The 27,964-nt window shown below is 37.5% G+C and overlaps 1 protein-coding gene across 2 annotated transcripts in view; it reads left to right on the plus strand.

Moving 5' to 3' along the window:
• Positions 1-27,964, plus strand: part of SLC16A7 (solute carrier family 16 member 7) — a 187,713-nt gene that overhangs the window by 99,366 nt on the left and 60,383 nt on the right. The gene's annotated exons all lie outside the window — the stretch shown is intronic.

A 27,964-nucleotide genomic window follows, 5' to 3' on the forward strand; every position in this document is an offset into this window, starting at 1 on the left:
ATAGGAAGATACCATTAGAAATAATATTCAACATTTATTAGTATTTACTTTCACATAAGTTCTCTCTAAACGCTTGTTATGTATCATATGATTTAATCCTCTTAACAATATGTGAAATAGGTATTATTTTCTCTCCATTATATAACTGAGGAAATCGAAACATAAAATAGTTTCCCAAGACAGACAGCTCATTAGTGGCAGATGGAAATTGGACTCCAAACATTGTGACTATGCTCTTAGGCCTTTCTCATTTCTTCCTCTCTGCCTCTAGAAAGTGATAGAGCCAGATCTAGGCCAGGCCTTCTACTGACCTGATTCAGTGATACCTCCACCGAGGTCATTTGTCAATGGCATATGATTATTCTGTAGGATATTGGTCTCTTTAGTGTGCTACCGAGGTGAAAATTTTATCCTCCAATAATCCTGTGTGTGTGTGTGTGTGTGTGTGTGTATGTGTGCCCATGTGTGCTCATGTTGATATATGTGTTTTCCATTTTCTATATGTCACTGATTTTACATTAATCCAGTTTGCCTTTCTTAGCTTTTTAGCTAAGTTAAATTGCTGCATTTTTTGTTCTGGTACCAAAAGAAATCTTTAAAATGCTACTTGGGGGGCGCCTGAGTGGCTCAGTCGGTTGAGCGTCTGACTTTGGCTCAGGTCATTATCTCGCGGTCTGTGAGTTAGAGCCCCGCGTCGGGCTCTGTGCTGACGGCTTAGAGCCTGGAGCCTGCTTCGGATTCTGTGTCTCCCTCTCTCTCTGCCCTTCCCCTGCTCATGCTCTGTCTCTCTCTGTCTGTCAAAAATTAATAAACATTTTAAAAAAATTAAAATGCTACTTGGGTGGATCAGTGAAAACTTCTGCTTCTAAAACACTTTCTGAGTATCTCCTTTGGACAGTTGCTTTAAGGAATATAATTATAGTATTTCTGATGACTATAGAAACAGTAGATACTGTGCACCCTGTCTTGTTCCTCTGGCAGAGGGTCAGGTGTTCTTTAATAACACTTCACTAGAACTACACACAAATTCCTCTTTTCCTGAGCTACAAAATGTGCTAATGTTAAGATATGATTTTTTTCCCCTTCTTAAATACAAATGAAACAGATTCCTCTAGAAGTCCATTGAATTTGAACATCATAATTTTTTGTTGAATAGGTAGTTGACTAACTCACAAGCAAGACAAAAATTTGTATAACTTTTAGATTAACTCAAGTCTTGACTTTATTACTTTTAAGCAAATACCCAAAAATCCCAGTGCCTCAAAGGAATACATGTTTATTTATTGCTCAAGCAATGTTTCATCTAGTGCCTCTGCCATCACCTGAGACTTTGTGGTGTTTCTAAAATCTGTTCCATTTGTCTGGAGAGAATGAACACAGACATCATGGAAGAACATGTGGAGATATTTTAGGGCCAGGCCTGGAAAGGATAAACAGTACTTCTGTAATATTCCACTGGTCAGAATTTGTGTGTGTGTGTATGTGTGTGAGTGTGTGTGTATATTTTTCAAAATTTTATGTAAATCCAAGTTTGTTAACATATAGTGTAATAATGGTTTCAGTAGTAGAGTTTAGTGATTCATCACTTACATATAACACCCAGTGCTCATCCCATCAAGTGCCCTCCTTAATCCCTTCACCCATTTAGCCCATCCCCCCACTCACAACCCCTTACAGCAACCCTCAGTTTGTTCTCTTTAAGAGTCTTTTATGATTTGCCTCCCTCTCTATTTTATCTTATTTTTCCTTCCCTTCCCTTATGTTCATCTGTTTTGTTTCTTAAATTCCACATATGAGTGAAATCATACGATATTTCTCTGACTTATTTCACTTACCATAATACGCTTTAGTTCCATCCATATTGTTGCAAACGGCAAGATTTCATTCTTTCTAATCATTGAGTAATATTCCATCGTGTATATATATATACCACATCTTCCTTATCCATTCGTCAGTCGATGGGCATCTCGGCCTTTCCATAATTTGGCTAGTGTGGATAGTGCTGTTATAAACATTGGGGTGCATGTTCTCCTTTGAAACAGCATAAGCGTATCCTTTGGATAAATACCTAGTAGTGCAATTGCTCAATCATAGGGTAGTTCTATTTTTAACTTTTTGAAGAACCTCCATATTTTCCAGAATGGCTGTGGCAGTTTGCATTCCCACTAATAGGGCAAAAGTGTTCCCCTTTCTCCACATCCTCACCCACATCTGTTGTTGTCTGAGTTGTTCCTTTTAGCCATTCTGACACGTTTGAGGTGGTACTTCATCGTGGGTTTGATTTGTATTTCCCTGATGCTGAGTGATATTGAGCATCTTTTCATGTGTCATTTGGCCATCTAGATGTCTTCTTCTTGTGTCTTTTGACCATTTCTTCACTGGATTATTTGTTTTTTTGGTGTTGAGTTTGGTAAATTCTTTATAGATTTTGGATACTAACCTTTTATCAGATATGTCACTTGCATATATCTTCTCTCATTCCATAGGTTGGTTGCCTTTTAGTTTTGTTGATTGTTTCCTTTGCTGTGCAGAAGCTTTTATTCTCGATGAGGTCCCAACAGTTCATTTTTGTTTTTGTTTCCCTTGCTTCCAGAGATGTGTCTAGTAAAAAATTGTTGTGGCTGAGGTCAAAGAGTTTGTTGACTGTTTTCTGTGCTAGGATTTTGCTGGTTTCCTATCTTACATTAGGTCTTTCATCCATTTTGAATTTATTTTTGTGCAGAGTGTAAGAAAGTGGTCCAGTTCATTTTTCTGCATGTCTGTGTCCAGTTTGCCCAATACCATTTGCTAAAGGACTGTCTTTTTTCCATTGGTTATTCTTTCCTGTTTTGTGGAAGGTTAGTTGGCCATATATCTGTGGGTCCATTTCTGGGTTCTCTATTCTGTTCCATTGATCTATGTGTCTGTTTTTGTGCCACTACCATACTGTTTTCATGATTACAACTTTGTAATACAGCTTGATGTCCAGAATTGTCATGCTTCCAGTTTTGGTTTTCTTTTTCAGTGTTTCTTCTTTCTTTTTTAATATGAAATTTATTGTCGTATTGGCTTAAATACAACACCCAGTGCTCATCCCAGAAGGTGCCCTCCTCAATGCCCATCGCCCACTTTCCCCTCTTTCCCACCCCCCATCAACCCTCAGTTTATTCTCAATTTTTAAGAGTCTCTTATGGTTTGCCTTCCTCCCTCTCTAACCTTTTTTCCCCCTTCTCCTTCCCTATGGTCTTCTATTAAGTTTCTCAGGATCCACATAAGAGTGAAAACATACGGTATCTCTCTTTATCTGTATGACTTATTTCATTTAGCATAACACTCTCCAGTTCCATCCACGTTGCTACAAAAGACCATATTTCATTCTTTCTCATTGCCAACTAGTATTCCATTGTGTATATAAACCACAGCTTCTTTATCCATTCATCAGTTGATGGACATTTAGGGTCTTTCCACAATTTGGCTATTGTTGAAAGTGCTGCTATAAACATTGGGGTACAAGTGCCCCTGTGCATCAGCATGCCTGTAACCCTTGGGTAAATTCCTAGCAGTGCTATTGTTGGGTCATAGGGTAGATCTATTTTTAATTTTTTCAGGAGCCTCCACACTGTCTTCCAGAGCAGCTGCACCAGTTTGCATTCCCACCAACAGTGCAAGAGGGTTCCTGTTACTCCACATCCTCGCCAGCATCTGTAGTCTCCTAATTTGTTGATTTTAGCCACTCTGACTGGCGTGAGGTGGTATCTCAGTGTGGTTTTGATTTGTATTTCCCTGATGAGGAGTGATGTTGAGCATCTTTTCATGTGTCTGTTGGTCATCTGGATGTCTTATTTAGAGAAGTGTCTATTCATGTTTTCTGCCCATTTCTTCACTGGATTATTTGTTTTTCGGGTGTGGAGTTTGGTGAGCTCTTTATAGATTTTGGATACTAGCCCTTTGTCCGAATGTCATTTGCAAATATCTTTTCCCATTCCATTGGTTGCCTTTTAGTTTTGTTGATTGTTTCCTTTGCAGTGCAGAGGATTTTCATCTTCATGAGTTCCCAATAGTTCATTTTTGCTTTTAATTCCCTTGCCTTTGGAGATGTGTCAAGTAAGAAATTGCTGCGGCTGAGGTCAGAGAGGTTTTTTCCTGCTTTCTCCTCTGGGGTTTTGATGGTTTCCTGTCTCACGTTCAGGTCCTTTATCTATTGTGAGTTTATTTTTGTGAATGGTGTAAGAAAGTGGTCTAGTTTCATTCTTCTGCATGTTGCTGTCCAATTCCCCCAGCACCATTTGTTAAAGAGACTATCTTTTTTCCTTTGGATATACTTTTGCTTTGTCAAAGATGAGTTGGCCATACTTTTGTGGCGTCCAATTCTGGAGTCGTTATTCTATTCCATTGGTCTATGTGTCTGTTTTTGTGCCAATACCATGCTGTCGTGATGATTGCAGCTTTGTAGTAGAGGCTAAAGTCTGGGATTGTGATGCCTCCCGCTTTGGTCTTCTTCTTCAATATTACTTTGGCTATTCAGGGTCTTTTGTGGTTCCATACAAATTTTAGGATTTCTTGTTCTAGCTTTGAGAAGAATGCTGGTGCAAGTTTTACTGGGATTGTGTTGAATGTGTAGATAGCTTTGGGTAGTACTGACATTTTAACAATATTTATTCTTCCAATCCATGAGTACAGAATGTTTCTCCATTTCTTTGTATCTTCTTCAATTTCCTTCATAAGCTTTCTATAGCTTTCAGCATACAGATCTTTTACATCTTTGGTTAGGTTTATTCCTAGGTATTTTATGAGTCTTGGTGCAATTGTGAATGGGATCAGTTTCTTTATTTGTCTTTCTGTTGCTTCATTATTAGTGTATAAGAATGCAACTGATTTTTGTACATTGATTTTGTATCCTGTGACTTTGCTGAATTCATGTATCAGTTCTAGCAGATTTTTGGAGTCTGTCAGGTTTTCCATGTATGATATCATGTCGTCTGCAAAAAGTGAAAGCTTGACTTCATCTTTGCCGATTTTGATGCCTTTGATTTCCTTTTGTTGTCTGATTGCTGATGCTACAACTTCCAACACTACGTTAAACAACAGTGGGGAGAGTGGACATCCCTGGCGTGTTCCTGGTCTCAGGACAAACGCTCTCAGTTTTTCCCCATTGAGGATGATATTAGCTGTAGGCTTTTCATAAATGGCTTTTAATATGTTTAAGTATGTTCCTTCTATCCCGACTTTCTCAAGGGTTTTTATTAAGAAAGAATGCTGAATTTTGTACAATGTCTCTTCTGCTTCGATTGACAGCATCATATGGTTCTTTTCTTTTATTAATGTGATGTTTCACATTGATTGATTGGCGAATACTGAACCAATGCTGCAGCCCAGGAATGAATCCCACTTGATCATGGTAAATAATTCTTTTTATATGCTGTTGAATTCGATTTGCTAGTATCTTGTTGAGAGATTTTGCATCCATATTCTTCAGGGATATTGGCCTGTAGTTCTCTTTTTTTTGCTGGTTTTGTCTGGTTTGGGAATCAAAGTAATGCTAGCTTCATAGAGGGAGTCTGGAAGTTTTCCTTCCCTTTCTATTTTTTGGAACAGCTTGAGAAGGAAAGGTATTATCTCTACTTTGAATGTCTGGTAGAATTCCACAGGGAAGCCATCTGGTCCTGGAGTCTTATGTGTTGTGAGATTTTTGACAACTGATTCAATTTCTTCGCTGGTTATGGGTCTGTTCAAATTTTCTATCTCTTCCTGTTTGAGTTTGGAAGTATGTGGGTGCTTAGGAATTTGTTCATTTCTTCCAGGTTGTCCAATTTGTTGGCATATAATTTTTTCATAGTATTCCCTGGTAATTGCTTGTATTTCTGAGGGATTGGATGTAATAATCCCATTTTCATTCATGATTTTATCTATTTGGGTCTTCTCCTTTTTCTTTTTGAGACGTCTGGCTAGAGGTTTATCAATTTTGTTTATTTTTTCAATAAACCAGCTCTTGGTTTCATTGATCTGCTCTACAGTTTTTTTTTAGATTCTATATTGTTTATTTCTGCTCTGATATTTATTACATCTTTTCTTCTGCTGGGATTGGGGTGTCTTTGCTTTTCCACTTCTATTTCCTTTAGGTGTGCTGTTAGATTTTGTATTTGGGATTTTTCTTATTTCTTGAGATAGGCTTGGATTGCAATGTATTTTCCTCTCAGGACTGCCTTCACTGCATCCCAAAGCATTTGGATTGTTGTATTTTCATTTTCATTTGTTTCCATATACTTTTTAATGTGTTCTTTAATTGCCTGGTTTACCAATTCATTCTTTAGTAGTGTGTTCTTTAACCTCCATGCTTTGGAGGTTTTCCAGACTTTTTCCTGTTGTTGATTTCCAGCTTCATAGCATTGTGGTCTGAAAGTGTGCATGGTATGATCTCATTTCTTGTATACTTATTACAGGCTGTTTTGTGACTCAGTGTGTGATCTATCTTGGAGACTATTCCATGTGCACTCAAGAAGAAAGTGCATTCTGTTGCTTTAGGATGCAGAGTTCTAAATATATCTGTCAAGTCCATCTGATCCAATGTATCTTTCAGAGTCCTTGTTTCTTTACTGATCCTGTGTCTAGATGATCTATCCATTGTTGTAAGTGGAGTATTAAAGTCCCCTGCATTTACCACATTCTTATCAATAGGTTGCTTATGTTTGTGATTAATTGTCTTATATATTTGGGTGCTCCCATATTCGGCGCATAGACATTTATAATTGTCAGCTCTTCCTGATGGATAGACCCTGTAATTATTATATAATGCCCTTCTTCATCTCTTGTTACAGCCTTTATTTAAAGTGTAGTTTGTCTGATATAATTCTGGCTACTCCAGCTTTCTTTTGACTTCCAGTAGCATGATAGATGGTTCTCCATCCCCTCACTTTCAATCTGAAGGTGTCCTCGGGTCTAAAATGAGTCTCTTGTATACAGAAAGTAGATGGGTATTGTTTTTTTATCCATTCTGATACCCTGTGTCTTTTGGTTGGAGCAGTTAGTCCATTTACATTCAGTGTTATTATTGAAAGATACGGGTTTAGAATTGTTGTGATTTGTAGGTTTCATGCCTGTAGTGATGTCTCTGGTACTTTGTGGTCCTTGCAACATTTCACTCACAGAATCAACCCTTAGGATCTCTTCTTGTAGGGCTGGTTTAGTGGTGATGAATTCCATCAGTTTTTGTTTGTTTGGGAAATCCTTTATCTCTCCTTCTATTCTGAATGACAGACTTGCTGGATAAAAGATTCTTGGCCGCATATTTTTTCTGTTCATCGCACTGAAGATTTTCTGCCATTCCTTTCTGGCCTGCCAAGTTTCAGTAGGTAGGTCTGCTACTACCCTTATGTGTTTACCTTTTTGTATCTTAGGGACCATTCATCCCTAGCTGCTTTCAGAATTTTGTATTTTGCAAGTTTCACTATCTTATGTCATGCAGATCGATTCAAGTTACCACTTTAGGGAGTTCTCTGTGCCTGTTGGATTTCAATGCCTGTTTCTTTCCTCGGATCTGGGAAGTTCTCAGGTATGATTTGTTCAAGTACACCTTCAGCCCCTTTGTCTCTCTCTCTCTTCTTCTTCTGGCATTCCTATGATACAGATATTTTTTTTCTGTTTGATTGCATCACTTAGTTCTCTAATTCTCCCCTCATATTCCTGGATTTTCTTATATCTTTTTCTCAGCTTCCTCTTTTTCCATAATTTTATCTTCTAATTCACCTATTCTCTCCTTTGCCTCTTGAATCCGTGCTACGCTGCCTCCATTTTATTTTACACCTCATTTATAGCATTTTTTAGTTCCTCGTGACTATTTCTTAGTCCCTTGATCTCTGTAGCAATAGATTCTCTGCTGTCCTTTTTGCTTTTTTCAAGCCCAGCAATTAATTATGACTATTATTCTAAAATTTTGTTCAGTTATATTGCTTAAATCGTTTTTGACGAATTCGTTAGCAGCCTCTACTTCCTGGAGTTTCTTTTGAGGAGAATTCTTCCATTTTCTCATTTTGGATAGTCCCTGCAGTGGCTCCCAACTGTAGGGCACTTCCCCTGTGCTGTCTGGAGTAACTTGTGTTGGAGGGTGGGGTCATAGTCAGACCAGATGTCTGCCTGCAGCCCACCTCTGGGGCCACAGTCAGATGGGTGTGTACCTTATCTTCCCCTCTCCCAGGGGAAGGACTCACTGTAGAGTGGTGTATCCCCTGTCTGGGCTGCTTGTACACTGCCAGGCTTGTGGTGCTGCTTTGATGGAATCTGGCCAAGGGTGTATTAGATGGGTGGATCCGCAAGGTACACAGGGGTGAGAGGGACAGGCTTAGCCTGCTTTGCAGTTGGTGGTACCCTGTGGGAAGGTCCCTGCAACACTTGATGGAGGCAGGCCCATAGGAGGGATGGATCCATAGAAGCACAGTGTTGGGCATTTGCGAGGTGCAAGCAAGTTCAGGAATGGGAACTGGTTGCTTTTTGGAATTCCAGCTGGGGGATGTGAGAGGGAAATGGCACTTGCCAGCACCTTTGTTCCTCCCGCCAAGCTGAGCTCTGTCTTCTGGGGCTCAACAAGTCTCCCTCCTGGCGTCCTCTCGCCCTCCCCGGTCTCCGAGAGCAGAGCTGTTGACTTTTAACACTCCAGATGTTAGGTCCCGCCTGCTGTCAGGACTCTTGGAGTCTGGCCTCTCCACTTTTTCAAGCCAGACTTCTGGGGCCTCTGCCTTGCTGGGCAGGCTGCCCCTCCACTGCCCTGGCTCCCTCCCGCCAGTCAGTGTAGTAGACACCGCCTATCCTCCCTTCCTACCCTCTTCCATGGGCCTCTTTTCTCCACTTGGCTCTGGAGAGTCCATTCTGCTAGTCTTCTGGAAGTTTTCTGGGTTATTTAGGCCGATGTGGGTGAAATTTAAGTGATCAGCAGGACATGGTGAGCCCAGCGTCCTCCTGCACTGCCATCTTCCCCACCTAATCTCTTTCAGGGTTTCTTTGGCTACTCCAGGTCTTTTCTGGTTCCATCCAAATTTTAGGATTGTTTGTTCTAGCTCTGTGAAGTATGCTGGTGTTCGTTTGATAGGGATTGCAGTGAATGTGTAGTTTGCTTTGTTTTAACATTTTTAAATATTTGTTCTTACAATCCATGAGCATGGGATGTTTTTCCATTTCTTTCTGTGTTTTTCAATTTCTTTCATAAGCTTTCTATAGTTTTCAGTGTATAGATCTTTCCTAACCTGTTTGGTTAGGTTTCTTCGTAGGTATTTTATAGTTTACGGGACAATTGTAAGTGGGATCGATTTCCTTGATTGCTCTTTCTGTTGTTTCATTATTGGTATATAGAAATGCAACTGAACAACTGATTTCTGTGCGTTGATTTTATATCCTGAGACTTTGCTGAATTTATATATCAGTTCCAGCAGTTTTTTGCTGAAATCTTTTGGATTCTCCATGTAGAATATCTCGTCATCTGCGAAGAGTGAAAGTTTGACTTCTTCTTTGCTGATTTGGATGCCTTTTCTTTCTTTTAGTTCTCTGATTGCTGAGGCTAGGACTTCCAATACTATGTTAAGTAACAGTGGTGAATGTGGACATCCCTGTCATGTTGCTGACCTTAGGGGGAAAGTTCTCAGTTTTTCCCCACTGAGGGTGATACTAGTTGTGAATCTTTCATATATGGCCCTTAATGATCTTGAGGTATGTTCCTTTTATCCCTACTTCTTGAGGGTTTTTATTAAAGGATGCTATATGTTGTCAAATGCTTTTTCTGCATCTGTTGAGAGGATCATGTTATTCTTACTCTTTCTTTTATTAATATGATGTTTCACATTGATTGATTTGAGGATTTTGAACCACCCCTGCAGCCCAGGAATAAATCCTACTTGATCTTGGTGAATAATTATTTTCATGTATTGTTGGACTTGGTTTGCTAGTGGTATCTTGTTGAGAATATTTGCATTCATGTTCATCAGGGAGATAGGTCCTTAATTCTTTTTACTGGGGTCTTTGGTTTTGGAATCAAGGTAATGCTGGCCTTATAGAATGAGTCTGGAAGTTTTCCTTCCATTTATATTTTCTGGAGCAGTTCAAAAGAGTAAGTTTTAACTCTTCTTTAAATGTTTGGTAGAATTTCCCTGGACAGTCATCCAGCCCTGGACTATTATTTGCTGGGAGATTTTTGATTACTGATTCAATTTCTGGATATGGGTCTGTTCTGATTTTCTATTTCTCCCTGTTTCAGTTTTGGTAGTTTATATGTTTCTAGGAACTTGTCCATTTCTTCCAGATTGCTCAATTTGTTGGCATATAATTGCTCATAATATTCTCCTATTAATGTTTGTATTTTTGTGGTATTGGTTGTGATCTCTCCTCTTTCATTCATGATTTTATTTATTTGGGTTCTTTCCTTTTTCTTTTTTATAATCTTGGTAGGAGTTTATCAATTCTGCTAATTCTTTTAAAGAACCAGCTCCTGGTTTCATTGATGTGTTCTACCGTTCTTTTGATTTTGGTATCATTGATTTCTGTTCTAAGCTTTATTATTTCCCTTCTTCTGCTAGTTTTGAGCTTTAATTGCTGTTCTTTTTCTAGCTACCTTACGTATAAGGTTAGGTTGTGTATTTGAGACATTTCTTCCTTCTTTAGGAAGGCCTGGATTGCTTATATACTTTCCCTTTATGACCACCTTTGCTGCTTCCCGGATGTTTTGGTCTGTTGTGTTTTCATTTTCATTGGCTTCTACGTACTTTTTAATTTCCTCTTTAATTTCTTAGTTAATCCATTCATTTTTTAGTAGGATGTTATTTAATTTCCAAGTATTCATGGTCTTTACAGTTTTTTTTCTTGTAGTTGATTTCAAGTGTCATAGTGTTGTGGTCTGAAAATATGCGTGTATGATATCGACTTTTGTTCTTGTTGAGGGCTTATTTGTGACCCAGAATGTGATTTATTCTGAAGAATGTTAATTTTCCATGTGCACTTGAGATGAATTTGTATTCTGCTGCTTTAGAATGAAATGTTCTGAATATATTTGTTAAGTCTATCAAAGTATCTGTCATTCAAAGCCATTGTTTCCTTGTTGATTTTTTGCTTAGATGATGTGCTCATTGTTGGATTTGGGGTGCTAAAGCACCTTACTATTATGGTATTATTATCAATGAGTTTCCTTTTGTTTATATTAATTGATTCATAAATTTGGGTGTGCCAAGTTAGGGGCATAAACATTTAGAATTGTTAGATTTTCTTGCTGGATATACCCCTTAATTATGATATAATGCCCTTCTTCATCTCTTGTTACATCTTTATTTTAAAATATAGTTTGTCTAATAGAAGTATGGCTACTCCAGCTTTGTTTTGATAACCATTAACGTAATAGATGGTTCTCCATTCCCTTATTTTCAATCCGAAGATCTTTGGTTCTAAAATGAGTCTCTTCTAGGCAGCATATAGATGAGTCTTTTTTTTTTTTAATCCATTCTCATACCCTGTGTCTTTTGATTGGAGTATTTGGTCCATTTATACTTAGAGTGATTATTGAAAGATATGAATTTGGTGCCATTGTGTTGCCTCTAGGGTTCATGTTTCTGGTAATATTCTCTGGGTCTTTCCAGTCTTTGTTGCTTTTGGTCTGTTTTGTTTTGTTTGTTTCGTTTTTCTCCATTCAAAGAGTCCCCCTTATAATTTCTCACGGGGCTGGGTTAGTGGTCATAAACTCCTTTAGTTTTTGTTTGTCTGAAACTCTTTACTCTCTTTCTATTTTGAATGACAGCTTTGCCAGATAAAGAATTCTTGGCTGCGTATTTTTCTGACTCAGCAGGTTGAATATATCCTGGCATTCCTTTCTGGCTTGCCAAGTTCCTGTGGACATGTCTGCTGTGAACCTGATCTGTCTTACCTTGTAGGTTAAGGACTTTTCTCTCCCTTGCTGATTTCAGGATTCTTTCCTTGTCTGTGTATTCTGTGAATTTGACTATAATATGCCTTAGTGATGGCATTTTTTATTGAATCTAATTATCTGTGCTTCTTGGATTTTGATGTCTGTGTCTTTCCCCAGATTAGGAAAGTTTTCAGCTTTAATTTGCTCACATAAACCTTCTACTCCATTTGCTCTCTTTTCCTTCTCTGGGACTCATTCGATTCAAATGTTATTTCTTTTTAATAAGTCACTGAGTACTCTAAGTCTCGTATCATGATCTTTCCCCTTTGTTTCCTTCTTTTTTTCTGCTTTATTATTTTCCATAATTTCTTCTTTTATTTCACTTATTTGTTGCTCTGTTTCATCCATCCTTGCCATCATGGCAAGATCCATTCAAGATTTCATCTCAGTTATAGCATTTTTAATTTTGTCCTGACTAGATTTTAGTTGTTTTATCTCCACCGAAAGGGATTCTCTGGTATCTTCTATGCCTTTTCAACCCCAGCTAATGTCCTTATAATCGTGGTTTTAAATTCTAGTTTAAACATCTCATATCTATGCTGATTAAATCCCTGGCCATAATTTCTTCCTGTTCTTTGTTTTGGGATGAATTCCTCCATCTTGTCATTTTGGAGGAAGAAAAAGAATAATAAGATAAAAAAATAAAAGTTAAAAAATTAAAAACAAAACAAAAAAAATCAATGAAAGGGAGCTATATCCTAAGTGTGTTACTTTCTGCTTGTTGAGAAAGAAACAGAGAAATAGAAATAGAGAAAGAAGATGAAGGAAAAAAATGTTAAAATAATTTAAAATTTTTAAATCATAAAATTGAATAAAACAAAAAAGAATTTGGTCTTTCTGTTTCCAAGAAAGAGAAATAAAACAAAGAAAAAAGAAACAACCTAAGCAAAAACAGAAGCAAAGAAAATGAATAAATAAACAAACAAGCAAACAGAATGAAACCTGAATAAAGTTACATCCTGTTTCCCTTATAATTGAAACTCTGCAGTACACTCGAGTCCATAGATTGATTTGCAGGTGGAAGGGGTTTATGCTGGTCTTCTGGGGGATTGCCTGAAGGGCGCAGGTGGGTGGGGCTTGGTGTAATAGCTCTGTGTCACTTGGTTGTGCTGCTTAGCTTACTGGGGCGGAACTGTGTGTGCTAGCGTGCTAGGCATGCTAGAAATGAAAATGACTTCAGCTAGCTCCCTAGTCTTATGCGCAAGAATTCCACATCCTCACCAACCCAGGATCAAGCATCTCTCTTTTGTCTCAGGCTTCTGTCCGCTCCCTGCCTCTACCCTGTCTGTGTTCAAGCTGTCTACCTTCCAGGCAACACCTCCCTCCAGAGTTTTATCTCAGATGGGGATGTGTTTCAAAACCCCACACTTCAGAGACCCTTGCAGCATGGACCTGCAGCAACTCTCTGGGGCAGTGTCTCCCTGAGCAATGGCTAGATGCTGGCTTGTCCCAGAAAACATTCATGCTTTCACACAGTGGCAGAGGCCCAGAGTTTATGGCAAATCACATCACTGAGCCCGTGTCTGATTTTGCTGCCCTCAGGCAGTTTCAATATCAGTCAACATGGCTGTTCTCCGGGCTCTGCTGGGACTTTTGTTCATGGGGAGGCCATCTGACCTCTACCAAATGCAATCCAGTCAGGGGAACCGCTTCTCCCTGTGTGACACACTGACCCCTCAGACCCTGCTGCCTGCTCTTGGGGATTCACCCTACTTCCTCACCAGAGCACTGCTAGTCACTGAGCTCTGAAACTTCAGACTCTGTGCTCCAATATTTATGGAATCCTGGCCATAGTGAAGCCCTCTCCTCCCTCCTCATCAATGGTTTCAGGGAACAGATTTTTTTCTCCTGTCTCCTGCAAGTGTTTCACTCTTCTCTCTCTTTCTTTCCAGCTACTTTCAGGGGGAGTGCTTTTTTTGCATGATCCTGATGCTCTGCACTCTCCCCATTTCTCTTTCTCTCTGTCCTCTCTCTGCAAAAATGGCTCCCTACCCTATGTGGCTCCATGGCTTTTCTCTTTCCACTTATTCACCTCTCTGTACCATATACCTGCCAAGTTCTCTGTATCCAATTATGCAGATTGTTGTGTTAATCCGCAGATCAATTTCCCAGGTATTTAAAATGGTTTGATTCTGATCTAGCTGCATTTCTGGGATGAGACAAGTTCAGGATGGCCATACTAATCCACCATCTTAACTCTTCCCCCATTGTCTTGACTGATCAGAATTCTTATACTGCTCTGCCTAAAGACAGAGGCCAGGGTTGCTGGAAAATGCAAGATTCCTAGAGGAAAAAATAGAGCTGGTATCATCCAGTGAGTCTCATATAGAGCTTGATACCCCAGCAATTATTCTTCATCCAATGGAAGCACGATGTGTTTATAGACTTGCCAGTGTCAGTTGATAGCCTTCTGCTCCCTGGCTGGATCTACAAAAAGGCTTATTAGAATGAAGAATGATAAATTTCTTTTCTCGAACCATTAAATCTCAGTATCAAATTATAATATGTCAATGCCTATAATATATATTTATCATGAAATAGTTTTTATTTTATTCATTTTCCTATTTTAAATACACATAGTATACATGTTTAAAAAGCACAAAAGCGAACTCTTTTGAAGCTCATAAACAAAATGGTAGTTTGGTTAAGTAAGTAGTTATCAATTTGGGATAAAAATGCCTTAAATGTTTAGGGTAATAGATGAAAAAATGTGTCTAAATTAAAGATCAGTAGGGAGTTTCTATCTGAATGTTTCAAGAAAGCAAACGCTAGACACATAAAAATACTCAGTATGTAGTAATTGATAATGGTAATATCTAGGTGAGATCCAAGTAAGTAATTGGAATATTGCTAGAGTCCTTAGTCATTAGAGCTGAGACATTTTGTTTATTATCCCTGGCCATAGAGAAAAGTCAGGAATTCTAGGAATTCTTCTACACTGTGTTCTTTCCCATGAATTTTGAAAGCAATCCCAGGCCCATGGGCTGCAGGATAGAAGTGTCATTGCCTTCCATGTCCCCTGGTTAATGGAGAACTCATTACACTTTACATGGTTTGTTGCAAATAACATTTGTGTTTCATCTCAATAATTGTTTTTAATTTTTTAACAAGAAATAATTGGTACATTTAAAACTGTAATCTCAATATGAAAACAATCCCCCTTATATGGATTCAGATAATTTTTTCAGAAACCTAATAACTATTAGAAAAAAATTCTGATACATTCAGTTAATCTAAGAGACAGATATTGGTCCTGTTACCAAAATGGTAGTGCTTTTTCAAGCATGGTCCACAGACTTTTTGCTTTTTATTTAATGGGTCTCTTGTTTAAAATGCATAGTCATGGATCTTCTCCTAAACCCCCTTTTTTTAAATCAGAATTTCTATTGGTAGAGTCTAGATACTTGAATTTCAACAAGCATCACTGAAAAATACTTCATTTCATTTATAGCATGGGGTTTCACTTTTGTTCAAGAAAATCCATAATTGATGTAAAAATATTTAGCTTATCCTTTAATATTTGAAAGATCTCTATTTATGGAGGACTTTTAGGTTGATGATTATGAAGTAAATTTAAAGACCAAGATGTGAAAACACATAGTTTAGTATGAAGTTTAACGAGGCTCTCTACTAAGTAACTGAAATACTCTGTTCAACATAATGCTAATTACATTAGCCTAGAGAACATCTAAGATCTGACACACTCATTAGGCCTTAGCACTCAACCTATTAATCACCATGGTGGGGTCACCGGGTAAGATGGAGTGTGTTCTGAGGCCTGGCCTGTGATGTCAGGACTGGAGTCTCTTGTAGTAATTAGTTGGCATCTGAGCCTTGGTAGCAAGGTATTATCTTCCCTTCTGATGTCTGAATTAAAAATGAAACTAATAAAAGGTATGCAGGAAGAATGGAAAAGAATGCAAATTATGTTTATACCTTACTTCATCCTTCCAATAATGACATTAAATTACAGCAACCCATCTGGTCATCCATATGGTCTCCTGGAGCTCTAACGAATTTCAGCAAATAGGTCAAGCACAGTGGTCACTCCATTAATAAAGCGCTAAGTAGAGGTAGAAAACATTACAATTTAAACTTTCCACATTGTTTAGATGGATATAGGGGTTTATTTTGTAAACAGTGATTACATACGATTATCTTTCAGTGCAATGTTTGCCTTTGTTACTCTATCAAAAGATAATGCAAACTTGCTTAGCTCCATGATAACTGAATATGGATTTGGGGCTGCCAGTCTCTGTGAGTACCTCTTGTTATTTTTCTGGTAGTATCTGTTATGACTTGGAAAAATCAACCATTCTGGAGGGGAGAGTTGGTTTGTCTCCATGGTAACATACTCTTCTGTTTTATGTGAGCAGTGACTGCCAGTTGTACTAAGGTAAGGGTGATGGTTTTATGATGGAATACTTTACACAGGGGGCCAAGCATCAGACCACCAAGTTTTGTTTTGGTTTGTTTTTACTGGAGGCCAAGAAGCAAAAGATTTTAGGCATGAGTGGTTGGTGGTCATAATATATAATGTGTATTTTTCTATTCTTTCTTAAGTCTAAATAAGCTCACTACATTATTTTGCTTTCTACTCTGAATATTTTGCAGAATAAAAGAGCCATTAAAATAATTCATAAAGTGCTCTCTTTTAGTAGCCAAAAAAAAATGAAGTTTATTCCATTCCTGTGATTGAGATAACGCAGGGCTTTCATATTAGCTTTATAAAATCTCAAAAGTACCAGGTACATTTGGATAGTCCTATGCAAGCAGGCTATGTACCTTTTATACCTACAGGATGGTAGATTTTTTTTTAAATCCATGACCATTGCTAAAGATATTGCTAAAGTTTTCCTAGGAAATATAGTATAGTGTGGCAGAAAGCATTTTGCTTACTGTATATATCCATGTGTTCCTGTACATTTTCCAGCTTCTCTATGCTCACATTGAGATCAAATGATTAGTTCTGACCAATGAAATGAGAGTGAAAGGATGTATATATTCCCTGGACACCTGGACAAAACAGTTCCAGCTGGTGTGCAACTTCCTTTTTCCTCTTCTGGCAGCAGTCTTGTTCCATATGACATGGCTACAAGGGGAAGATCCTTGGTCCGCCTTATACTTTGAGTAATTAAGAAAGAAATTTTTATTAAGCTTCTATAGTTTCTTGTTCCAAAAAACCTATATGATACTGACCAATACAAACATGAAGGCCTAGATTGTTATGTAATTACAATATAAATTATGGAAATTGTAAATATGGACTAGAATATACTTTAGTCATTTGGCTCATATCATGAGAAGGTTTCTACATGGGCTCCTTCTTCAGAGCTCTGTTAGGGAAGAAGGAAGCCTTCAGTTTCTCAAATGAAAAAGGAGCTGCACATGGAAATAGTCATTGCCAGTTTTCATGGGGATAGAAGTGAGAGGCAAACACTTGCACCTTAAGGCACAGAGATTGGGATCAAATCGTGCCAATGGAGCTTTTTATAATTAAATGTCTCTTTGTTCCTCCCAGAACTTGGATGGTAAGAGACAGGATCAAGGGCAGATCTTAAGTATGCTTAGGCCTAACTAGTCCAGGAGATACCGTCCCTATAGAGGGGTGATAATTCAAATAATATAGGATTATTACTAAATATTATTTCCAGGAGAAAAAAAAATTAAGGGGTGCTTGTGTGGCTTAGCTGGTTGAGCGTCCGACTCTTGATTTCGGCTCAGTTCATGATCTCATGGTTCATGAGATCGAACCCCGCATTGGGCTCTGTGCTCACAGCTCACAGCCTGCTTGGGATTCTCTCTCTCTGTTTCTCTGCCCCTTCCCTGTTCTCTCTCTCTCTCTCTCTCAAAAATAGATAAATAAAAACTTAAAAATATATGCATTAAAAAAATTAACAAACTATTTAAATCCTTTTTGATGTGTGTGCTTTAGATAGTGAACATTTATCAATGTATAAAAAGAACCTTCTTAATTTATGGCTTAGTAAGAATAAGAGTACGTTTCCTGAATTGTGGCTTAAATTCCTCTGAAATATGCTATTGTATCATTGCATATGCAAATGTGTTTTGGTTGCAAATGACAGAAACCTGATTCAACCCCTTGTCTAAAGAGAAGTGTTCCTGCATACAAATCAGAAGTGGCACACAGGTGTCAGTGCCTTCCAGGTCAACCAGCAGCAGTGATTTCTGTCTGTCATATTGCTCTCTCTTCTCTCTCCTCTGCCTCTTCCAGTGAGGTAGCTTTGTTTATTTATTTTGGTATACTCCCATTGACAGAGGGGAAATGATTACCAGCATCGCAGGCTCATATTTCAGTCTCAAATTTGACATGAGACTGCCCCTCTTCCCTAAGTTATAATTTGACAAATGCTAAGGACGATTGCTAGGATCTGGTCTACTTTGCATCAGCCCCTGCAGGCAGTGGATGAATGAGGGGCTAACACTGGCAGTCTGAGTGGAACAATATATGTGGGGTAGGAAAAGAGCAGTTCCTAAAAACTAGGGTGACACTCTTCCCAGAGGAGAGAAGGTTTTTGAAGAGACAAAACAATCAGTACTCACTACTTCACTGTTTTTAAAGTAGACTAATATGTGATTTTCAAGAATAAAATATGTTGCTTTTTTACTAGTCATCCATGATTACATTTAGATAGTTTCTTTATAGCTAAGTGGTTAGATGTGTGTCAAAATCCATATTCTGTATTTAGAAACTCGATCACCTAATGAAATATAATACTTAGTAGTTATCTAGACTGCTCAGTTGCACCTTACAAGGTTTGGTCCTTTGAGTGGAGCTTAGATATGGAAAGTCCTGGGATCTCATGAGGGTTTTTTAATGGTTTATGTTCAGTGAGAGGCAGAAGAGTATTGGTGTTAAAATAATGAGCTCCAAAATAACAGACATAAAGTGTGGACTTTGCCATTTCATGGCTTGGGCCACCCATTGACCTCGGATTTTCACTTTCCCCATCTGTAAATCATAGAAAAAATACATGTGAATGTACATATGATATCTACTCCTCAGAGTCATGATAGAATGCAACCACAGATTAGGTGCAAGGAAGATAGTAAGTCTGATTAGAACAACCTGTGCCAGTAAGGTTTTTAAACAGACGTTAAAGTAACAAATAGGTCAGTAGTCAGTTCTAACAACAATGCCATGGCCTTTACTCGTATTTGCTGTGGCATTTCCCTACGCCACGTGCTATTTGGGTAGCGCAGTGGATATTTGTCATTCTTCTGGGCTATCATATACCTTTGGGATCCTTCCTATGTTTAGGGGACTCCCAACTTTGTGATTTCTTGCCTTCCCAAATAAAAAGTCAGAAATTTACTTTCTGAGAATTCCTTGCACCTAGGGCACCCAAGCCCCATCAACCTAGTTTGGTAAGGCCAGGTTTAATTCAGAAACTACTGATGTGAAGAAACAGATGCCTCAAAGAATACATTCAGGCAAGGAGGTTACAGATAATCCATGATCCAGAAGTAGCACAAAAATAGTGTCACTGTTGGAAGTCGGTGGGATGTGTTTCATAAGCTGTAGTGTATGTGGCCATTGGTAACAGCGAGTGATGTGCTTACTGGAGCAATCAGTTTATAATGTTGATTCGGGCAGTGCTGTGGACTGAGTAGCATCTCTCCACCAAATCTCAAATTCATATGCTCTGTAATTTCTATAAAGAAATAATCTTCCTTAATATTCTGTGAGTTACTGTTAGTCCTCAATGAATGTGTTCTTCTTTAAGTAGAATAGACATATGATAGATATATGTCAGGTTAAGTTCCTAAAAGGTCCTAGCATAAAATACTTTCCTGAACTATATTGATTAATTTAAAAACTGTTTCTGAGAATATTTCTTTTAAAACAAGGAAATATTCTATCCCCTCTCAATCAGCATTAGGATCGAGAATATGTAACAGGTGTTTTCAATTAGTTATCTTAAAAGGACATTAGGAAAATAGGAATTAATTTTCATTTTTTTTGTATTCTGTGAGTGACTTAAGTTTGATGATTATGGAAGAGAATTTGAAATACCCTTTGATTACTTCTTTTTCTCCCCTTCCTTCCTCCCTTCCTCCCTTCCTCCCTCCCTTCTTCCCTTCCTTCCTTCCTTCCTTCTTTCCTTCCTTCCTTCTTATAGCAGTAGTGACAGACACAGTAATTGCACTTTTCCAGAGAGTTTTTTAAATGATTAATCTAGATGGCTGTTCTTGTGCAAGTATTTGCTCAGCTAGTTAGAATTAGATATGCAGATACGGGGTTCATAGATCTGACCTTAAGATGGGGCCCCTGGCTATGGCAGAAACTCTGTTTCTGCCTAATTAGTACACAAGTACACAATTAGTACACAAGTATTTGTTTGTGATCATCAGAGGTAGAGATAGGTGGGTAATCCAGTGTCATAACTGGGGAGAATTACTTATGGGGAAATTACTTATGTAATTTCATTCATTTATTTATTCTTCAGATACACACTGAGCATCAATAACATGCAAAGCACTGGTTTACCTGGGAAAGTCACATCGAGCAAGCAGATGCAGTCTGTGCTTACAGGATAATAAATTTCATTTATTTAATTATAGCTATCATATGTATAAGTAAGGAAGCACAGCAGTTGGCATGAAACTGATAAGAAAGGTAATAGATCTCATAAGTGTGTGATCAGGAAATGTTTCTTGGAGCTGAACTTAAATGATGAGTATGCAGCATTAATGAAAGTAAGGAAAGTATTTGAAGCAGAGCACATAATACAAGTGAAAGCCCTAAAGGGAGAAAGGTCATAGAGAGTTCTAGTAGCCCAAAGGAAGTGAATGTGATTGATACAGGATGAAAACATGGAGAGAGGTCTAGCGGATAGCCTAAAATTGACTCAAATTATCCTGGACAACTAATTTGTGTCCATGCAGACATGAAAGAAGACAATCAGAAGATGACCAGCTGGGATACCAAAATCACAACTCTGGGCAGTGTCCCAGTTCTTTTCCTATTTTAGGATCATAATTCTGAATGTATTAAAATGCAGCTGATTCTTGGTATTCACATTAGTTATGTTGGATGAAATTGCAGTGGATGCCGAATCAGTGAATACTGAGCTCCTGCTCCCAGGGAAAATACAAGGTTAGGTTCCTATGAGCCTCTGGTCATATTTTCATCCACTGCTCAATATATAATCTTGTTTTATGTGTTTCTGTTCAAAGACATTTTTCTCCATAAGGTACAACACAGCCTTCTTGTGCTTAGAAACACTAGCCAGTACTTAAGCATTTACGCCTTAAGACCACTTTTAAACAACAAAATCATCAACAAAAAGTACAAAAATGTGGAAAACATGGGAAGGAAAACTAAGGAAGGAAAAGGATACTTGTTTACAGTAGGAGAACTGAAATAAGAAGGCAGAGTGTCACCTTGCTTGACCTTGGGAACTTGCATGTCAGGAGGTTCCATTTTTCCCCTACTCTGCACATCTCTGAATGACTGTGAGTACTGATTTGGGAGTTACAAATAAATTTTAGTGAGTAGGCAAGTTCACCTAAAAAGGGAATCCAAAGAGAAGGAGGAACCACCATACCTGTAGACTTTCTCTGATAGAATTACTGTTTCCTGTGCTGTGTACAATAATTTGAAGTTACCCAATGTTTTTGTTACAGTTGTTTTCCCTACACTAACATTTATGTAGATATACCTGGATTACAGCCATAGATTTTATCAAGGTCCTTCAAAAGGAATACAATTTTCTCAGGCTATTAAAATAATAATAATTACACCTAGGAACATTATAGTAACGAGAGGGGCATTAATTCTAAAGCTTTGTAGAACTGCTATGGAAAGCACTGATGGATTTTTGAAGACTGATACATAGGTGATGCCCCATAGCCTTGAATTATTCTGATGAGAATGTGTTCTGCATGGTGCTAGTGGCAAGATGATATGGTATGTGCTGGGGAAATGACAACTGTGAAATCCGTGTGGCACAAAGAACAGGCAGTTGGATATTTGACTTTTTGGGCAAGAACTGGGCTACAAAAAGTTTTTGAAACAGAAGTCTGTCTCAACGGTACAGATTTCTATCATCTTCCCAAGGGTGGATGCAATCTAAAGATTGAGAAACTTTTCAAAGCTTCTCTGTGTTCTGTGCCCTTGTTGTTGTCTGGGACAAATTTTTTATCTTCTATCAGAAATCTGGAAAGGGTTGACTTTTAATAACCTCACTTAGAGTGTTCTTGAACACATAGAGGTTGTTATTAATCTTCCAAATACTTCTTGGGTAAGAGAAGTCACAATTAATGTAAGATACATGTAAAATATCTGTGTAGAGTTAATTTTTCATTTTCAGATAAAGAAAGACAAGTTTAAGGCAATGACTGATAAAATGAACAATAAGCCTTTTTGATGAATACCCCTTCACACGAGAAATGATACTAAATACCATTGTGTTGTGGCAAAAATATTACTTCAAGGTGTTCCTTAAATCAAACATGATGTGTTTTAGAAGCTGAATAAAACTTTCCACAGGCAACATAACCTCTGCTCCTTAAAGTTGGCTCCCATTTAGTTCAAACACAACTCAACTAGAAGCTTGAGGCAATTCGAAAGTGCTTGCGAAACTACATGTCCTGACAAAACAGCCTGGCTCCATACGCTCTTGACATTCCAAAATAAATCTCTGGGAGAAGAAAGGAAGACCGTTTTATTCACTTCATATTTTAAGTTCATATTTGTGACCTCTTATTTTGTCTTTTTGACTACTTTTACTCTCTTAGGTTTAATGAATGAAGCATCAGTTAATGTTGAATAGTTATTAGACACAGGTATTTTTTTCTCTCTACTTGTGGAAGCATCAAAATTGAAAACAGAAATGTTTCTGTTTCCTTTATGTTCACCATTCATTCGTTCTCCCTTGGGGGTCGGCAGTAGCAGCAGAAAAACATATCTCACAAAGGACCTGAATTTCTGTTTGGTTTCAGACAATACTTTTTGTTGCTTTAGCTAAGTCATAACTATTTCTTTACCATAATAGGAATCTAATAGCCTGAAATTCAATTAGCTAAACATTTGAATATTAGTTTTACTTTCAGTGATAGTTATTCCTGATCTTCCAACTGTAACTGTTTTTTCGAAGAGGTGCTCCTCTTTCAACTGGCAGGCTGTTTCACTTACCCTTTTGTAGTGCATAATCATTGAGTCTAGATAAATTGTTGTTTAAAAACACACCAGAAACTTTCAAAGATGAATAACTGATTTTTTTCTTTACTAAATTTCTAAGCAAAAGAAGTCTTATTATGCTTTTTTTTTTTTTTTAGATGTAATGTAACATAGTGGAATAGTGGTTTAGGGCACGGACTTGCATTTTTGACTGTGCTCAGATTCCAGTGCTGCCACTTAACTAGCTGAGTAGCTCTGGCAAGTTAATATTTCTCAGCTCAAGTCCCTTATAAATAAAAAGTCTGTGCTTTTTTTCATGAATATATATTTCTGAACTCTCTGTGGATTAGTTTCATCTCACCTAATTAAACACAATAAGGAAGAACAGTGTGGTTATCTGGGCAAACATCTTACCGTGTAAACCTGTATGTGTTAAGATAATGTTCTAACAATGAGCTTAGTTTAGGTGTTTTGAAAATTCAAAATTATTCAGAGACCTGGACACCATCACCAGTGTGGAAGAATGGATTAAGAAGGAAAGAAAACTTCCTATGATAATGTAAACTTTGCCTTAGATTTCAACTTAGAAAAAAAAATCACAAAAAATAAAGGGGGGGAAAATGATCCATTTTTCTATTACTTTGACCACATTTTGCCGTTCTAGACATTGTCTAAATTAGATGATTCAACCTTTAAACTAGATTTATGTTCTGTCTTCTAAGTTTCCTCCTTTCTTGTCTTTTTCAATGCAACATATGGAGAAAGTATGTGAGAATGTATGAGTTGCAGAATCCATCGTAACAGCAGCTAAGCCATTGTGCTTTATTTTTGTGGTGAATGGCTGTATATTATGTTTGAACAGATTTTGACGCAGTAGATGCACAAAATGAGCACCATACAAGTAACGTAATGCAGGCAGAGAAACTAAAATGATCAGAAACACATATTTGTGAGTTTTTGTTTGTTTTTGAAATGGAGAATACTCTTCTATCAAGACAAATCATATTTTATCTTTACACGGTAGAAATACCAAGTCTAAGAAAAGATAAAACAATAAAACAATATGAAGTTCTGAAGGGTATGGATTATGTGAATAGATGTGCTAACTGAATTCTACAATATTGGAATTGTAGTGAGAGAAGAAGGAAACGTGAGGACCAACAAGAGGAGACTGGAAAAGATAATTTTTATTATATAAGGGAATGATGATCCCATATAATTTATGATCCCAATAAAAAATGAATTAGGCAAAATTTTTAACAGACTCAAAGTTTAGATAAATTCATGCATGATATGTCTACATAAAAGTGGAAACAAAGTAATTTAATACATATTCTTAATCAACTCATCCTTATTAGAGTCTTACATTTAGGTCTTTCATCCATTTTGAGTTTACTATTGTGTATGGTGTAAGAAAGTGGTCCAGGTTCATTTTTCTACATGTCACTGTCCAGTTTTCCCAGCACCACTTGCTGAAGAGACTGTCTTTATTCCATTGGATATTCTTTCCTGCTTTGTCAAAGATTAGTTGGCCATACATTTGTGGGTCCATTTTTGGGTTGTCTATTCTGTTCCATTGATCTGAGTGTCTGTTTCTGTGCCATAGAAATATATCTTTCTATTTCTGAAAAGGACCAGTCATTGTAGTATAAACTTCTCATGTCACAAAAATTAAGAGAAAAAAGTATAACTTTGAAGTCAGATAAACCCAGGAATGTCCTGTTTTGGATACCTCCTTAACCATGTTATCTATTCCCTCTAAGCTTAACTGCTTTCTCTACAAATTGGAAGGACATTATAGATTCCAACCCAGACATTTGGTGAAATAAAAAAGGTAATGCACAAAGTAGTAGTTATCACCACCTTCACCATCACCACTGCCACCATCATCCAGTCCCTCTATAGTAACTCCTGTGTTCACATCCTTAAACTGTCCTCACCAGTAACTTTTAAACCCTTCATAATCCCAATTTTCTAATATTTGACTCTCTACCAGTAGGTCCTGTCTTCTGCCCATTTCCTTTAGTCTCCCAGCTCTGCTAATCCTTCAGCCCCACTGGTCCTATCCTTCTATTTATGCTGCCGTATTTATCACAGCTCCCCTGATGCCATCTTTCCAGTCTTTACCTAACTAACTGTCAGATTCGGTGATTACTACTTTTTTTGTGTGTACATTCTCAATTTGCTTACCTACTGCTCATTTTCCTGTACCCCTTCATGCAACCAGAGCCAGTTAAAGCAGGCTGTCTACCTGCTCAGTGCCTGCATCTACACAGCTGACTGTCACTAAAGAAAAATATGCTGCAGGATTTACTGCTCTATTTTTATTCACGATCAGTAATCTCAAGTGGATCCTTAAACTGTCTGGTCACTGTACTTTATATTCTGTTGTCCTAACTCAGTCTTTCTCCCATTCTATGAGATGGGTATTTCTCCTTGAATTCTCATTCCTCAATTCCACTATCATCTCCTTCATACCAGGTGACAACTTTGATTTTTACTTCATTTAGAAAGTTGAAGTAAGACATGTCACATATTTCTACCATCACAGTTTCCCACGTGTTTACATCTGGACCTATCTACCCCCCCTTCTGTCTTGCACTGTCTGCATCCTAGCTGGGATCAACCCCTTTACTCATGCCATTTCATTTTTTTACCACTCACTAGCTGAAAGACATGACTATAGACAAAAATTGCTTCCCGTTAAAACAGAATCATGCCCGTAGCATATATACATACTTTATCTTCCAACTTCCAAATAGGTTAACTTCCAAAACAAGATAAATAAAAAATGTTCTTTCATTTCCTGTCAGCCACAAACCCTACTTATGTCCTTCCCTTTAAGCAAAACTTCTTGAAAGCATTGCTATATTTAATATCTCTGCTTTCTTTTCCATCTCTTTACCCCATTCCAGTTGGATGTTTGTTCCCACCATTTACCTGAAATCGCTGTTTTCAGGGTCTCCCTGACTGCTGTGGGATCAGTTTTGTCATTTCTCAGTTCTCATCATACTGATCTTTCAGCGATTTTAGACACAGTAGCTGTTCACTCTCCCATCAAACATTTTCTTAATCTTACTTGTAAAAGACTGCACATGTTATTTTCTTCTGATGGTGTTAGTCATGCCTTCTCAGTGTGTGTTTCTAGCGCTTTTTATTTCCTTAAACTCTCAGCGTTTGAAAGATAGGCTCTTGGATTTCTTTTCTGTATGTATTTGCTCCATAGGTGGCTTGTACTTCTCTATGACTATAGCTGTTATTTCTACGTTGATGCCTTTCAAATTTATATCTCCAGTCCTAATCTCTTCTGAACTCTAGACCTGCATATAAAGCATTCCTTTAACATTTTCACTCAACTTCTTAACAGATATCTCTAACTTAACCTATCTAAAATTGATCTCCTGAAATTCTCCCCCCGTTATTGATCAGTTCAAAAACATTGGAATGTTTCTTAATCTCTCTCTCTCTCTCTCTCGTTCTCTTAATTCTGATTAGCATATCTTTTGGTTCTACCTTCCAAATACATCCAAAATTTGATCACTTTTTATTACTTCTGCTGCTCGGTTCAAGACACTATTATTTGAAGTCTAGATGAATATTATAGCCTGTAATTTGGTGTCCCTGCTTCTGTATATAGCTACCAGTGAAATCTTGTAACCTAAGTCCAATCTTTTCTTTCCTCTGTGTGTGTTCCCATCTCACTCAGAATGTCTGCTGTCCCCCATTACTTCCCTGACCCTATTATTCTATCTCCCTCTGCTCTAGCTATATTGCCCACCTGCTGTTTCTAGAATATACCAGTCATGCTTTCATCTCAGGGGCTTGGACTTATTCTTCCCATTATTGGAATGATGTTCCCTTGATTTTATAAATGACTACCCCTATGCTCTCCATTTCTTTCAGGTCTTTACTCAAAATTCACCTTCCTAGAGAGGTCTTCTCAAGCTTGCCAACATCATATCCACACAATTTTATCCTCTTTCCTTGCACTGTTTTTCCCACCTGTGTCATTTATCACTATCTATTATTTAGTTTTTACTAGAATGCTACTGCTCTGTAGAACTTTGTGTGGTGATAGAAATGTTCTATAAATCTGATTGTCCAGTAAATGTTATCCACTAGCCACATGTGGCTATTGAACCCTTGAAATGAAGTTAGTTTGAGAAAGGAGCTAAATTTTTATTCCATTTTAATTTAAATTTTAAAAGCTTCAGTTGGTCAATAGCTACCATATTGGACAGTACAGGTTCAGAAGGTAAACTTTCAACCTCAAGGAGTTTTATCCAGCTGGGAAGAAAAATAAATAAAAATTACTAAATCTATGTGATAATTTTAATGACAGAGATATTAACCGATAGGGGAGAAAAGAAATAAAAAATATCCTTAATGGTCAAAGGAATAGTTGGTGGAAATGGGAATGATACAGCTTCCTGGAGGATAGAGAGGATTTAAACTGTTTAGAAAAAGTCAGCATTTTAGTATAAGGACAACAGAGATCATCTTTGAAACTAGTTCCTTCCTCTAACATAAAATGTGGAAGTATTATGGGATATTTGAGTGCAAGGCATCGCATGATATGACTTTGTGTGCTATTATGAGGTCACAGTATAAATATTCAGAGAATACTTTTACAAAGTTGGAAGTCCTTCAGCTACTTTCTGTTATAAAATTCTAAAGCAATAATTATTTGTTTTCAACTGTTGTTACCCCATTTCCATTGTTCTTTTTTTATTTCCATCAATTTTCCATCTACACAAGAAATATTTTCTTGCTTTATAGTGAATACTTTACAAATTCTTCTTTTTTCATTCCTAAAGAGGCATCCAGTTTACAAAAACTGACAATGAAAGATTGTTTAGACAAACTTTAAGTTTTATTTTACTTTCAAAGATTATGGTCAAGTTCTC

The sequence above is a fragment of the Panthera uncia genome, chromosome B4, assembly GCF_023721935.1.
Source record: "Panthera uncia isolate 11264 chromosome B4, Puncia_PCG_1.0, whole genome shotgun sequence".
Lineage (NCBI taxonomy): Eukaryota > Metazoa > Chordata > Mammalia > Carnivora > Felidae > Panthera > Panthera uncia.